This window comes from Mastomys coucha, unplaced genomic scaffold (assembly GCF_008632895.1).
Source record: "Mastomys coucha isolate ucsf_1 unplaced genomic scaffold, UCSF_Mcou_1 pScaffold23, whole genome shotgun sequence".
Taxonomy (NCBI): domain Eukaryota; kingdom Metazoa; phylum Chordata; class Mammalia; order Rodentia; family Muridae; genus Mastomys; species Mastomys coucha.
The window spans coordinates 66,398,044-66,406,675 of NW_022196906.1; the positions used below are offsets into that span (position 1 = coordinate 66,398,044).

At 48.9% G+C, this 8,632-nt stretch overlaps 1 protein-coding gene across 1 annotated transcript in view; it reads right to left on the reverse strand.

Moving 5' to 3' along the window:
• Cgnl1 (cingulin like 1) overlaps window positions 1-897 on the reverse strand; it is a 156,730-nt gene extending 155,833 nt beyond the window's left edge. Inside the window, exon 1 of the mRNA XM_031344064.1 lies at window positions 723-897. The gene's annotated coding sequence lies outside the window, so the exon portion shown is untranslated. The remainder of the gene's footprint in view (window positions 1-722) is intronic.
• Between the last annotated feature and the right edge of the window lie 7,735 nt (window positions 898-8,632).

Genomic DNA, 8,632 nt, shown 5'->3' on the forward strand with positions numbered 1-8,632 from the left:
GGGGGGGGGGGGGAGAAGAGACGAAGGTGAGAATCTTTTCATTCGTTTTGTTTTTTAAATCTCACCAGGTGTGTAGCCCAGTTTGCAAGCCAAGTCCTCTTTAAAAGAACTCTCACAGTATTTTGAGCAGGGAACGCGGCGTTGGAAGGGTTCTTGGGGTGAAAGGGCACGCACATAGTAAATACACAAAGTTCTTTAAAAAAAAAAAAAGTCTCTGTAAGTCCACAGCCAGGCACCTACCTACCTTGAAGCCAAACGGTGATGCAACTTGGAAAAGTCCCTCAGGAGGAGAAAAAAGTGCTCTTGTGGGGTAAGGACTTTCGGGGTGACCTGCCTGGACAGTGCAGTGGCGCGCGGGGCCAGGACAGCAGAGCGGCCACCAGCCTGTTCTAAGGAATGGTCTTAAAGAGCACACTGGGATCAAACACTGCGGGGAAGGGTCGGGAGAGCGGTGCTCCGTGGGGCTCGCCCGCAGCTGTCACTAGAGCCCGGTACAGCTTCGCCACCAACTGTCCGACGCGTCTGCGGTACTGGGCGCAGGGTAGGAGGCAGGAGCGCACCTCCAGCCCCGGGACTGCAGCCGCGGCGCCGGGATCCACGACCGACGCTTAGGCTGAGCACTGCGCCAAGCTGCAGGAGCTCGAGCCCCTGAGTTCCCCGGCAGCGCTTGGGCTCCGGGGTCCCGCGCACACCCCCCCGGCTCCGGCTCCGAGCTCACTTACCGCCTTCGCCTCCGGAGTCCTGCTCCCGCAGCAGCCCGCAGAGCCGGGCCGGAGAGCAGCGGCCGCCGCGTCGCCAGGAGGCCGCGCCAGCCCCGCCCCGCCCTGCAGCCGCCCGCCCTCCCGGGAGGAGGAGCAGGCGGGTCTGTGTCCGGACCCTCCCAGCGAGCGACCCGGGACCCGGCGGCGGACGGAGGACTGCGGCCCCTCGCGGGCAGTCCCGGGCGCTCCCTAAAACCCTGCTCCATCTGCGCCCTGAGACCTCCCTGCGCCCTCCCCAGCACCCCTTCCCCAACCGCAGCCATCCTCTTCTCTCTTTCAGCGCCCTCCCCCTTACGACCCCTCCTCCAGGAAGCCTTCCCTATTCCGCAATCCTACCCCACCCCAGATCTCAGTTTCCCCCATCTTTCCACGCAGTCTTGTCCTGTCACCTGGAGTGACGCCAATAAGCTAAAGCTGAGCCTGGCTCTGAGGTCACCCGGCTTCTGGGCAGCACTGGCGTTAGAGACATACTCCCAGGCCCTAGTTTAGTTCGTTTTCCAGGGAAGGTGGCATTACATTGCCAACTGTGAAGGCCAGAGTGAAACCTTGTCATTTCCAAGCTTCAGTTTCCTCCGTTGTAAAGTGAGCAGGACACTCACTCAACGGGTTATTTATTATTCCTGAAGAAAGAACTGCAGAAATGTCATGTGTCCTACAGTATCTTAATAAGCAAATGTTTACTGACAAACATGTTGAATAAAATCAACGCTCAAAAATTCAGTCATTCAAAACAGTAAAGTGAAAAAAATTCAAAAAGTGTTAGGATTCTTTTGTAGGAAAATTATGCAACAGCAACAGAAGAAAGTTTGCGCTGTGATTAAACGAGCCTGTATTTGTTTACGGGGCTGGAAAGATGGCTCAGCAGTTAAGAGCACCTTCTGTTCTGTAAAAGCTGGCTTCAATTCTCAGCACCCATAAGACAGCTCCCTAAACCTCAGTAACTTCAGTTCCAGGAGTATCTAGTGCCCTCTTCTGGCCCCCTCGGGTACTGCATATATGTGGCGCACAGATACACATACAGGCAAAGTAGCTACTCTACACATGAAATAAATATTTTCAAGTAATTTTTTTTTAAACGAAGAAGATGACAAAGGAGGAAGCCATCTTCCCTGGAGCCCTTTGGAGAACTTGCTTCTCAAAAATAGTGGGTCGGCTAGGCATGCTCCACCCATAATTCAGCCAAGTATAGTTACAAATGCAGCCTTTGTCCCCTCCTCCCAATAAAAAGAATATAGTAAGCCTACTCAAAACATGGCAAGTTTTTGTGAAACTCGATTGCTTAGTTCTCAAGTCTGCGCTTTGTAGATAATAAAACTGCATGAACAGCGTTCTTGACGGAACTGCTCGCCAGTGCAAAGGCATCGGGGGCTCGGGTGAATCTGGAATTAGGCAAAGTGTAAGGGAGACAGTTCCGGACGACGGAAAGGGTGTCATGTAACACTGGCACGGACACAGGTTAACCATGCCTCAGACACCTCAAAATGCCTGCAATGGAACCTGCACCTAAATGGCTCTGAACACCGGGGCTGGCAGAACCGTGCAAACCAGGAGGAGCCGTGTGGGGAGGGACGGTCCCAGAGAGTATCTAAAACTGGTAACCAGATGTGTTTCCAGAAACAGAGATAGGGCCACAGGGAGAGAGGTAAGTTTTTTTTAAAAGATGTATTTATTTTATGTCTACATGTGTGACTGAGTGTATATGTGTGCACCAAGCATGTGCAGGGCTCACAGAGACCAGAAGATGCTGGACCCCTTGGAGCTAGAGTTTCAGGATGTTGAACATCTGGTGTGGGTGGCTTGGGATCTGAACCTCTATTCAGCAAGTGATTTATTTATTTGTTTAGGGGTTTTATTTGGTTTTCCAAGACAGGGTTTCTCTGTGTCCTGTGTCTCTGTGCCCTGGCTATCCTGGAATTCTCTCTGTAGACCAGGCTGGCCTTAAACTCAGAGCGGTACACAGATACACATACAGGCAAAGTAGCTACTCTACACATGAAATAAATATTTTCAAGTGATTTTTTTTTAAATGAAGAAGATGACAAAGGAGGAAGCCATCCTCCAGCCTCAGGAACTGGCAGCCAGATTCTTAGTGGTTTCAAGATTTCTATAGGACTCTAGGGAAGATGTTCCAGGGTGCTTTCCCACTCGGTGCTACACCACTGTTGTCAAAAATTTCTTCCCAAAGAGAGACAAAAACAAAATCTACCTTTTCCTAAGGTTTCAATGATAAACCAAGCAAGGCACAATCCTGCCAAAGTTGGCTATAGAAGGCCATTTGAGCTTATTGGGCTTCTTTACAGAGCACAGCTCAGGGCTATTTACAGGGGCGTGGGTGCACCTCCCAATATCACCTCTGGAAAGCCTTTATCCAACAGGGATGAGAACTCCCTGTAGCTACAGAAACAGAGTTCCTTTTCTCCTGTCTTCCCCCATTCTATATACTCTAGCTGATCCCCACGGCCTTGGGGAATTAAGGCAAAGTTACATACAGAAGGTAGTAGGAAGTAGCTGGATCCTGAGGTGAGGGGGTGTAAACAGTCAACAGGTCCAGCTGGGATAATCTTTTTGCAAAGGGGCACAGCTGAACTCCCCAACACAGTGGACGATTAGCTCAGAGGACAGTCACGCACTCACAACATCTCTGCACTTTGCCCTGTGCTGAGGGCTCCTTGGGGCAGAAGTGCTCCCCATGAGGGAGCCAGCTGCAGAGCCTGGGACTTGTTCTCTGCCAGGCACCCCAGTTCCCATGGCTCCCCCAGCATACAGCAAACAGTTTCTTTCGGCATCATCTTCCACTTTACCCCAAGTTGTCACGGTGCAGCAGCTCAAACGGTTTCCCCACAAACAGCCAGCAGTCAGATATCTGGATAATTCCATGGCATACGATCATGTGCTCTCCTGTCCTCCAGTAAGGCCAGCTGTACCCTCTCCACAGGCCTGGCTAAGAGCCAGGGAAGGAAGGCATGCCTCAGGTGCTCAGCCACATGTCTACACCATGCATACCTCTCAGTCTTGGCAGCTGAGGAGATGGCTTAATGGGAAATAACACTCGCTGCACAAACATGAGTCCCTAAATTCAGTTCCCCCACATGGGCATGCATGTAACCCCAGCCCTGTGCAGGGCAGAGTCACAATTGCCAGCTGCCATCCTTGCTCTGTTCTGTGTTCAGCGGAAGACCCTGTTTCAAGGGACTAAGGCAGAGCATGATAGAACGGAGCATCCAACCCCCTACCCCAGCCTCCACAAGCGCATGGGAGTGTGCTGGCTAGTTTCCATGTCAACTCGGCACACAGGCTACAGTAATTTTGGAAGAGGAAACCTCAATTGAGAAAATGCCCACAACAGATTTAGCCTGTGGACAAGCCCTCGGTGCGTTTTCTTGACTGATGATTGATGAGGGCCCATCCCTCTGTGGTTGCTACCCCTGGGTAAGTGGTCCTAGATGATGTAAGAAAGCAAGCTGAGAAAGCATGGTTGAGCAAGCCAGTTAACCGCACTCCTCCATGGCCTCTGCATCAGTTTTTGCCTCCAGAGTCCTGCTTTGAGGTCCTCCCTGACTCCCTTTGACGAAGGACTGTGATGTGGAAGTGGAAGGGAGATAGGTCCTTTCTTCCCCAAGTTGAGGTTTGGTCATGGAGTTTTATCACAGCAAGAAAAACTGCAAGGGAAGAAATACTCACACACAAACATATATACTACTACCATACAGGTGTGTACACAGTGCATGCCTATAATCTCTGCTCCTCGGGAAGTTGAGACAGGAGGATCATGAAGCACAGATGTTAAAGCCTGTCCGAGCAACAGAGCAAGACCATCGCAAAACAAAACAACAAAATCAGTCTTTTTCCCTCCCAAGACAGGATTTCTCCATGTAGCCTTGGCTGTACTGGAATTTACCCTGTAGTCTCATCTGTCTTCAAACTCATAGAGATCTAACTCCCATTGGCTGGAATCAAAGGCATGTGTCACCACCACCCTACCCAAAACCTGTCAGTTTTAAACTATTATTTCAAAGTATCCTTTCCTCTAAGTAGTGTGAGGGCTGGAGAGATGGCTCAGCAAGTAAGAGAATCTGTGCACTTGCTGCTCCTGTAGAGGACCAGGTTCAGTTCCCAGCATCCACATAGCAGCCCACAACCATCTATAGCTCAAGTTTCGGATGCCCTCTTCTGGTCTCCATGGGAACTGCATGCACTTGGTGCACATAGCTCAATGCAGATTCTTGGGTGTTTAGTCACCTGAATACAGCAGGTATTCAGTACATGTGATGAATGAACAAAACACATAAAGGGGCAGGGCACAGGGCAAGAGGCAGGATCTAAGGAATAGTGATATGCCCAGGAAGCCATGGGAAAGCAGCTGTGTTTTTATCTCTTGTGGAAGGAAAAAGATGAGGGTACCCAGAGATAGGCACGGTCCATGAAAGGCAAGAAGAGGGAGACACCATCGCTTATGTTGCTATGCACTCTAACTGTAGGGCATTCTTGTCACAAAGTTAGGGTTGCTCTAAGAGGGATGATATTTCTCAGTAGAGAAATAATCATATGAGGCTGTAAAGATTGCCTGTGTGGCCTCTGCAGGAGCAGCTCCAGGGGACACAGATTCCCTGTACAGATAGTTCAAGCTTTCATGGTATGAAAGAAACCAAGAAAATGGATTGAGGATATCAAGGGATTCAGCATGGCTGAACATGTTGTTGGTTTGCTGGTTGAATACAAGCAGGACCTGCACTTCTAGAAGGTAGGCTTCCTGCCTTAGGGTCTAGAGGATAAAAGCAGGATGTCAGTGTTCAATCAGCTGAGGGAAGTATGAACCCCAAAACAACAGCTTTACAGCCATCATCACTGTCACCCCTGTGGTGGTTTGAGTATGCTTGACCCAGGGAGTGGACTATTAGAAGGTGTGTTCTTGTTGGAGTAGGTGTGCCACTGTAAGGGTGGGCTTTGAGACCCTCCTCCTAGCTGCCTGGAAGACAGTAGCCTTCTCCTCACTGCCTTTGAATCAAGATGCAGAACTCTCAGCTTCTGCACCCTGCCTGCCTGGATGCTGCCATGTTTCCTGCCTTGATAATAATGGACTGAACCTCAGAACTTGTAAGCCAGCCCCAAGTAAATGTTGTCCTTTCTTTATAAGTTGCCTCGGCCATGGTGTCTCTTCACAGCAATGGAAACCCTAACTAAGACAACCCCCAACCACTGATGCTGACCAATGAAGATGATTGTCAATGTTATAATGCCCTGGCTGTGTCACAGCACACAAGAACTCGAGTCCCCTTTCCACTGTACCTTGGCCAAATCTAGCTAAGACGGCTCAAATCTCAAGATTAAAACAAAAAGCTAGCACATTTAACAATGTTTTGTATTCTCTGAGCCACATTAATTACTCCTTGGGTTGAATTATTTGGTAATGAAGATGGTACTCGAAGTCTCTATGTAGATGAGACTACCCACCAAACTACACAGACATATTTTAATGTATAGCCTGTGACTTCTTTCAGCTATATTTGCCAAGGCCCTTCAGCAAAGAACTTCTAGAACATATTCTTCTAAAATCTATGTCAAGTGAAAGGAGCAAGCTAGACTATTTAGTGGCTAGGCTTCAAACTTAATTTGAAGTTTAATTTGGCTTTCAGAGCTGGTTCAGGGTTTCATGTAACCCAGGCTGGCCTCAAAGTTGCTTTATAGCCAAGGATGACCTCCTGCCTCTGCCTTCCAAGTGCTGGGATTATAGATGTGAATGTCTGTACTTGGGGTTACAGACATGTGTGCCCACACCTGGCTTTTGGGGATGTTGGGGACAGAACCAAGGACCTGGAGTGTGCTAGGCCAGCACTCTACCTCCCCACCCCAAGTCGGTCCACAGCCAGGTCCAAGTACTTTTGCCGCAGACCCTAAGCATAAGAGCTGTTACTCCATCTGCTCTGGAGTGTGGGGCTGGAGTGATGACCACGGAGGTAATGACCACAGCAGGAAACTAGGGTTTCTTGGACAATCTGAGGAACTTCACATTCAGTATCCAAATCACAGAACAACTCCAGGAAACAGATGTTCCGTTCCGTTCTGTTTTGTTTTGTTTGTTTTGTTTTGTTTGTTTTACAAGAAGGACAGAAGCCAGGATGCCCACACCCAGCAAACACTAAGCCTCAGCCCACAACAGAGATGTTCTTATCTCCAACTCACCGGCGAGGGAGTCGAGGCTCAGAAGAGCACAAACTTATCCAAGGCCAAGATCACATCCCTGGTAAGTAACTGGGGAACCAAAGGTTGAGAGCCTGGTCTGTGGTCAGAGCTTCACTGAAGAATCCCAGGACTCCATCCTTCTCATTTCACATAACGCCTGCTTTCTCCATCCAAAGCCTCAGGAGTCTCAGGACGGAGATTCACTCATGTGAGTCGCTCTCTGTGTGCTTCAGGCTTGCAACCAATGGGGATAAGTGACTGCTTCCGTGGAGACCTGCCCCGTGGCATCAGAACTAAGCTGAGATCTGTCCCTCTGGCCCTGGTACACCAGACTTTCACACACCTCAGAGTCCCATCTGTGAAAGTCAAGGATACAGAAACTGAAACTCACATTCCTTTCCCTACCATGCAAGTTCAGATTTTGGGCCAACACAGTGAAATGAGTGTGTGCTTTTAGAAGCAACAGTGACAGCAGCCATGTTGTCAACTCAACCTGCTCTGGTTTGGATATGAAGTGTCCCCTCAAAGAGCTCGGTCCTCCTGTATTTGTAATACAAGACTGCATTGCTGTTTTTAATGAATGAATCCAAAAGGCTGTGACCTCGTCAGTGGCTTGATCCACAGATGGAGTCATAACTTGATGCTATTCTTAGGATGTTGAGGCAACTTGCAGGGGCAGGGCCTTGTTGGAGTAAGTAAGTTACTTTCAGGGGGTGGGTTCTTGGTGGTTTCCTCTCATCCCTTCCTGCACTTCTCTCTGCTTTCTGGTCACCCTGAGGTGAACATCTCTGCTTCACCACACTTCCACATGATGCCCTCTTTCAGCAGTAAAGCCAGCACATCATTGGCTGAAATCATCAGCCAAAGTAAATCACCATTCTTTTAGAAATTGACATCACAGCTGCAATGAGCTTCGTCTGCCAGAAGAGCCAGGTTGGGGCAGAGCAAGGGTGTCCCAGGCCAGGATGCTGGAGTTGAGAGGCTACACTAGAGGAAACCAGCTGACCCAGGCTTCTTGCTTAGGTCAATTCTCCCGTTTTTTTTTTTTCAGCTCTGGGAATGAAATCTCAAAGTCTGGGCTCCACAGACACAGTCACATATCTGAAAGGCAGCAGGTGTGTAGGAGTGGGAGAGTGGATGCTCAAAACCTTGTGCTGTGTGAACACTTAGTTCCCGGTTGGTGGTTCTATTTGAGAAGGTCGTGACCCCTTTAGGAGGTGGAGCTCTGCTGAAAGAAGTGAGCTACCAAACATAGGTCTTGGGGTCATTTGTTTTGTTTTTAGATTTTTAAAATTACTTTTCTTTTTTATGAGGCAGGGTGTTGCTATGTAGCCCAAGCTGACCTTGAATCCACAGAGATCTGTTTGTCTCTGTCTCTGAAGTGCTCGTATTAAATGTATGCACCACTATGTGTGGTAATTTATCTTTAATTGTGTAAGTGCATGTGGGTCTGTATGTGGCTATGTGGGCATGTGTGTAGATGTATGTGTGTGTGTGTAGATCACTACGGAAGCCAAAGGCATCAGACCCCCTTGGAGCTGAAGTTACAGGCGTTTGGGAGTGCTTGGGTTCAAACCCAAGTCCTCCGAGAGAGCGACAGTGCTCTTTTTTTTTTTAATAATTATTTTTTTTATTAGATATTTTCTTTATTTACATGTAAATTTCTCCATTCCCAGTTTCCCCTTCAAAAA